This window comes from Rana temporaria, chromosome 11, assembly GCF_905171775.1.
Source record: "Rana temporaria chromosome 11, aRanTem1.1, whole genome shotgun sequence".
NCBI lineage: Eukaryota > Metazoa > Chordata > Amphibia > Anura > Ranidae > Rana > Rana temporaria.
In genome coordinates, this window is record NC_053499.1 from 141638083 (window position 1) to 141645692 (window position 7610).

Here is a 7610-nt window from a genome sequence, read left to right on the forward strand (position 1 = left end):
TAGGGCTGGGGAAAAAATCGTTTTGAATCCTGAATCGAGTTGCAAGGTCAAATCGATTCAGGTTTTCAAAAAATCAATTTTTTTTTTGCCTAGTCCACGAGGCCAGACACTGCGGCCTAGGCCAAAGCCGCAGCCTCGCCTAAAAGCTCCTGCCCGCAGCTCCCCAGGACCGGCGCTGACACTGAGCCGATCCTGAGAAGCTGCGGGCAGGAGTTTTTAGGCGAGGCTTCGGCCTAGTCCACGAGGCCGGACGCCGCGGACTAGGCCGAAGCCGCGGCCTCGCCTTAAAAAACTCCTACCTGCAGCTCACCAGGACCAGCGCTGACACTGCGCCGGTCCTGAGGAGCTGCGGGCAGGAGTTTTTAGGCGAGGCCGCACCTTCGGCCTAGTTCACGAGGTCGGACACTGCGGACTAGACCGAAGCCGCGGCCTCGCCTAAAAACTCCTGCCCGCAGCGCCTTATGACCGGCGCAGTGTCAGTGCTGGTCCTGGTGAGCTGCGAGCAGGAGTTTTTAGGCGAGGCCGCGGCTTTGGCTTAGTCCGCAGTGTCCGACCTCGTGAACTAGGCCGAAGCCGCGGCCTCGCCTAAAAACTCCTGCCCGCAGCTCCTCGTGACCCGCGCGGTGTCCATCAAAAAAAAATAAACTTGATTTGTTTTGTAAATCGATTTTTTTTTTTATTAAAAAATCTGATTTTTTTTGGGGGGGGGGGGAATCGCCCAGCCCTAGTGTATACTGTGTGGCCCCATAATCTATTGCCCGGGGGGGGGGGGGGGGGGCATATTCTCCTATTGCCCGGGGGCCCCATGAGTTGTCAGTCCGCCCCTGGTGGGATCATGTTTAAATCATGAGATTTATGTATTATCTTTTTACCCCCCCCCCACCCTTTCCTTTCAATGGGAGAGAAGCAAATATTCAGCCTTGTGTGTCACCCTGCAGAATTGTGTCTGTCTGCCCCTAATGCCGCGTATCGGAAATTCCGACAACAAAACCGTGGATTTTTTTCCGACTGAATTTTGCCTCAAACTTATCTTGCATACACACGGTCACACAAATGTTGTCTGAAATTCCGACCGTCAAGAACGCGGTGACGTACAACACGACGAGCCAAGAAAAATGAAGTTCAATGATTCCGAGCATGCGTCAAATTGATTCCGAGCATGCGTGTGTTTTTTGTGCGTCGGAGTTGCATACAGACGATCAGAATTTCCGACAAGAACTTTTCCCGTCGGAAAAATCGAGAGCCAGCTCTCAATTTTTTGCTGTCGGAAATTCCGACAGAAAAAGTCAGATTGGGCCTACATACGGTCGGAAGCTCACATCGACCTTTTCTTGTCGCAATTTCCGATCGTGTGTACGCGGCATTAGCTTCTCCACAAAAAAAATTTTTAATTTAGGAATGACCCCTAATATAATGTCCTGGGGGCACCATCCCAGGAAATATTACATTCCAGCGAGAACAGAAGGTGAAACAGATTTAACCCAGGAGACCATATATGGCAGGGAAGAAATGTCATCAGGACACCAAGGAATCCTCAAAAGGGTCCAAAGCTTTATTCCGTGGTCACATGATAAATCTACAGCAACGTTTCTGAGCCACGCAGGGCCCCTTCGTCAGGGAAGTCACCTGCCTGATGAAGGGGCCTGCGTGGCTCAGAAACGTTGCTGTAGATTTATCATGTGACCACGGAATAAAGCTTTGGACCCTTTTGAGGATTCCTTGGTGTGCTGATGACATTTCTTCACTTTGAGTATCCAGGGTTTCCAGCCTATGCACCCATCATCACTGAATAGCTGATTATCTCAAATGTGGGCGTGAGGAACATTGCGTTGGATTTCAGATATGGGAGGAGTCTCCAAACTGTGGCCCTTTGCTTGCCTTTATCTGGCCCTTGGGGCACTTTTCCTCCCACTGACATCAAGGATGGGGCACAATTCTTCCCAATGATACCAACAGTGGGGCACTATTCCTCTCACTGCTCACCCACTCATAGCAACCTATTTTATCCTAAGCAGCCTTATACCGATGACAACTGAAATTTGATTGGTTACCACAGTGCTAAATGAGTGCCAGTGCTCAGCAGTGTAGGATACGGCTTCTTCTTCTATTCCTGTAATGTGACTTCCAGTAAGATGCTGCACTGTTTCTGGTTAAGAGTAAGCATCACATGGCAGGCAAAGCAACAGCGCCCTCTGGTGTTCATAGACAAAATAGCACACTCAGACATTACACCCAATGTATCCCGAGTATTATAAAAATGCAGCGCACCCACGGCCGCCATCAGGGGGGTACAGGCAGTACACCTGTAAGGGGCCTGGATGGCAACCCCCTTCCACCCGTTTTTTTTTTTCTTAAAAAAAAAAAATGTATTTTATATATATATATATATATGGTGTTAAAGTTCATGTGTATTTTAAGGCAGGTGTCCCAATACTTTTGGTAATATAGTGTGTGAAGCAGCAGAAAAGGTGGGCTTTAATGCCAACTCTCCGCACCTATACGTCCATGGGCGGTCAATGTTTCTGTGCTGGGAGTACAGAGAGACATCTCTTGTTTCAGACTAAAGATCGGTAGCCGGCAGGACCGGTTTCCAATCAGATGTGATCGCTGATCCTTTCCGCCCCCCCCCCCAGGTGTTCAGAAATGTAAAGGGACAGTGGGGCAGTTTTGAAAGGAGTTGGGAGGTGGTGAGGCTTCTGTATCATGTGACCGCTATGATTGGCTCACACCGTGGTCACATGATCGGGAGCCTGGCATTGACTGGCAGCGAGCGCTCTAAGCACACAACCTCATCCCGCCATTGGATCCCTATGTGGCCGTTAAATCCCACATATTTGCATTACACGGTTGGCAAGAGGTTGAACACATTTTTGTTAATATTAATAAAGTTTTATTTGTAGTTATTGGTAATCTTGAGGTAAATGTGAAACATTAAGCTGTGCATACAAATCACCCCAAGAGGATTTCTCATATGAAAGTGAGAGGAGTGATTTACATTAAGCTGTGCATAGCTTGTAAAATACTTTGAATTTTTTTTTGAATTGTGAGCTCTTCAGACTAAATATTGACAATGTAAAACGAATGCTGGCCCTACACATGATACAAGCGTTCTCCTTTGTACAATCGATCAATAGAAACAATCATGATGACCATTGATTGAAAAAAAAGCACAAATGGGCAATCAAAAAAAAAAAAAACAATAGTTGTCATCCAGTGGCTGGTATTTTTTTTTTTGCCGTGCCCCCCTCCCCCGTAAACAAAAACAGCCACTGGATGACAACTCGCCGCACTGTGTGATGGTCTGTGTGCTGACACCCCGCATCTTCGATCTTGGTAAAGAGCCTCGGGTGGAGGCTCTTTACCACGTGATCAGCCGTGTCCAATCACGGCTGATCACGATGTAAACAGGAAGAGCCGTTGATGGCTCTTCCTCACTCGCGTCTGACAGACGCGAGTAGAGGAGAGCCGATCGGCGGCTCTCCTGACAGGGGGGGTTTGCTCTGATTGTTTATCAGCGCAGCCCCCCCTCGGATGCCCACACTGGACCACCAGGGAAGCCCACACTGTACCACCAGGGAAGGGCAGTAAAAAAAAAAAGAATAGATGCCAATCAGTGCCCACAAATGGGCACTTACTGGCAACATGGACCCCTCAGTGTCCATCAGTGCCACCCCTCAGTGTCCATCAGTGCCACCCCACAGTGCCCATCCATGCCCAGTGCCCATCTGTGCCACCCATAAGTACCTATAAGTGCCGCCCATGAGTGCCCATCTGTGGTGCCCATCAGTGCAGCCTATGAGTGCCCATCAGTGCCGCATACCAGCGCTGCCTATCAGTGTCCAACAGTGCCACCTCATCAGTGCCACCTCATCGGTGCCCATAATCGAAGTAGAAAACTTACTTATTTACCAAAAAATTTACAGAAAAAAAAAACGTTCTTTTTTTCTAAATTTTTGGTCTTTTTTTAGTTGTTGCGCAAAAAAATAAAAACGCAGAGGTGATCAAATACCACCAAAAGAAAGCTCTATTTGTGGGAATAAAATGATAAAAAATAGTTTGGGTACAGTGTAGCATGACCGCGCAATTGTCATTCAAAGTGCGACAGCGCTGAAAGCTGAAAATTGGCTTGGGCAGGAAGGTGCGTAAGTGCCCTGTATGGAAGTGGTTATATATATATATATTTGTCATTGTATGGGAACCCGAACAAGAAGTGGTTTAGTCCACATAAATGGATGTTCACACTGAGATCACACCGCGATTATGTTAGGCAGTATTCTAGTGACCACAGTTAACTGTAAAAATAAATTATCAGTATTTTTCTGGAATTTCTGAATAGTGAATCCCTTACCTGGACAATCTTGAGTGAAATCCTCAGGGATGACATTTCGGCTTTCTCGTCTCCATGGAAACCTCACTTGCCGCCATCACCCTAGCAACATGTATCCAGGGTGTGTCACAGATCTGAAGAAAAGTGCCTTTTTTGTTGTAAATAACGAACATTTCATGTTACTTTTTTGACTTTTGCACTTGAATACTTTATAATAAAAAATAATAATAAAGCGCATATCCTTTTTGGTGTATCTGCTCTTTATTCGGCAAACATATGAAAAAGTGTGTGGAGATCATTGCGTCTTTGTTATTTGACGTGCATTCTAGTTGTGATCGGAAACATTTGCTGATAATAGCGAGGCAGTTAAAACGTTTTTTTCTGCAAAAAATTAGAGAAGGAAAGGGCGTTATTGCTCACCAGTGTCACCACTTCCTTCATGGGCACGAGCCGATCACCCCCAAGAATAGATCACCAATGATAAAACAATTGAAGGAAAACACTTTTGCTAAAAATAAGAAAAAATAAATAAATTAGACAAACTTTATAACTGTTACATAAGATAAGCCATTTTGTAATGTTTTAAAATAAATACATTTAATATGGTTCTCCCTCCAAGAGCATACCAGGCCCTTCCCTTAGTTCTGGTATGGATTTAAAGGGGAACCCCCAGGCCGCAATAAATGCATGGGGGTCCCCCAAATAAAAATAAAAATCGCAATAAGTGTATATTGATTGGTTTGTCCAAAAGGTATAGCATCTACAAAATAGGGGATAAATTTATTGCATTTTTTTTTTACTAGTAATGGCGGCGATCTGCGATTTTTATTGTGACTGTGACATTGCGGCGGACATATTGGAAACTTTTGACACATTTTTGGGACCAGTCACATTTATACAATGATTAGTGCTATAAAACTGCAGTGATTACTGTGTAAATGTGACTGGCAGGGAAGGGGTTAACACTAGGGGCGCTGAAGGGGTTAAATGTTCCCTAGTGAGTGATTCTAACTGTAGGGGGGGGAGGAGACCGATCTGTGTTCCTCTGTACTGGGAACACAACATTGGTTCTCCTCACCTCTAACAGGATATGGATCTGTGTGTTTACACACACACAGATCCACAGTCCTGCCGTGATTGCAGCCAATCGCAGGTGCCCGGCAGACATCGCGGGCACCGAGCGATGCCACGGGCGCGTGCACCCCCTAGCCGACCGGGAAGCCCAGGATGTCATATGACGTCCACCCGGGATGGGAGATCCTATCTGTAAAGAGGTTAACCGCTTGCCGACCGCCCACTGCAAAACTGCGGCAGGTTGGCTCGGCTGCGCAAGATCACGTAATATAACGCAATGTTGCTGTGCAGCCACTAGGCGACCCTGGTGCTGATGTGAGAGCATGGCAGGCGTGATCACCGCCGGGCACCCGCGATCGCTCGTTACAGAGCGTGAACTGGGAGCTGTGTGTGTAAACACACAGCTCCCGGTCCTGTCAGGGGGAGAAATGACTGACCGTCTGTTCACACAATGTATGAACAGCGATCAGTCATTTCCCCTAGTCAGTCCCATCCCCCCTTCAGTTAGAACACACTTTAGGGAACATAATTAACCCCTTCCTCGCCCCCTAGTGTTAACCCCTTCACTGCCGGTGACATTTTTACAGTAATCAATGCATTTTTATAGCACTGATCGCTATAAAAATGCCAATGGTCCCAAAAGTGTCCGCCACAAGGTCGCAGTACCGATAAAAATCGCAGATCGCCGCCATTACTAGTAAAAAAAAAACATATTAATAAAAATGCCATAAAACTATCCCCTATTTTGTAGACGCTATGGGCCAGATTCACAGATAATTGCCCAGGCGCAGCATATCAGAGATACGCTACGCCGCCGTATCTTACCTGGCGGAATTTCGAATCCAGGAAGATTTCGCGCCATAAGTTACGGCGGCGTAGTGTATTTCTCAGCGCGTATTTCAAATAGGGCGGGTAGGGGGCGTGATTCATTTAAATGAAGCGCGTCCCCGCGCCGATTGAAATGCGCATGCTCCGTTTTGAAATTTCCCGCCGTGCTTTGCGCGAAATGACGTCGCACCGACGTAATTTTTGGAACTTCGACGTGAGTTACGTCCTTTCCTATTCACGGACGACTTACGCAAAAAAAATAAAAAATCAAAATTCGACGCAGGAATGATGGCCATACTTTAACATGGCAAGTCTATTTATACGCCACGAAATACCAGCTTTAACTATACGCCGGGAAAAGCCGACTAGCGACGACGTAAGAGAATGCGACGGCCGCGCGTACCTTCGTGGATCGACGGAAAAAGCTAATTAGCATACCCGACGCGGAAAACAACGCGAACTCCACCCAGCGGACGCCGAAGTATTGCACCTACGATCCGAAGGCGTAGGAAGCCGTACGCCTGTCGGATCGAAGCCAGAAGCCGTTGTATCTTGGTTTGAGGATTCAAACTAAAGATACGACGCGGCAAATTTGAAAGTACGCCGGTGTATCAGTAGATACGCCGGCGTACTTCTTCTGTGAATCTGGCCCTATAAATTTTGCGCAAACCAATCAATAAACGCTTATTGCGATTTTTTTTACGAAAAATATGTAGAAGAATACGTATCGGCCTAAACTGAGCAAAAAAATAGCTTTTTTATATATTTTTGGGGGATATTTATTATAGCAAAAAGTAAAAATATATACATTTTTTTTCTCCAAAATTGTCGCTATATTTTTGTTTATAGCGCAAAAAATAAAAATCACAGAGGTGATCAAATACCACCAAAAGAAAGCTCTATTTGTGGGGAAAAAAGGACGCCAATTTTGTTTGGGAGCCACGTCGCACGACCGCGCAATTGTCAGTTAAAGCGACGCAGTGCCGAATCACAAAAAGTGGCCCGGTCATTGACCAGCAAAATGGTCCGGGGTTGAAGTGGTTAACAAGAGAAAAGTTTAATGTGGCAGTTAAAGGCATTGTGCAAAAATGTACAAATCTCCCCGACCTGGAAAAATCGCAGGTGTTTAACCCCTCCCCCAGGATGACGCTCATCACGAGGAGCCCACAGACCACTGAAAGTGATCCCCGTAGAAGTGCTGCAGGAGGAAAGCGATGAGCCGTCACTAATCACTATGCAGAGGCTGTACAGCAGAGCATCTACTAGAGATGGGCCCCTTTCACACGGGACTGATCCGTGATGATTCGCCCCGTGAACCTCCGCTGAGCCGGCGGATGACAGGGCGATCCCCGCACACTGTTCATGGACCGCCCTGTCAGAT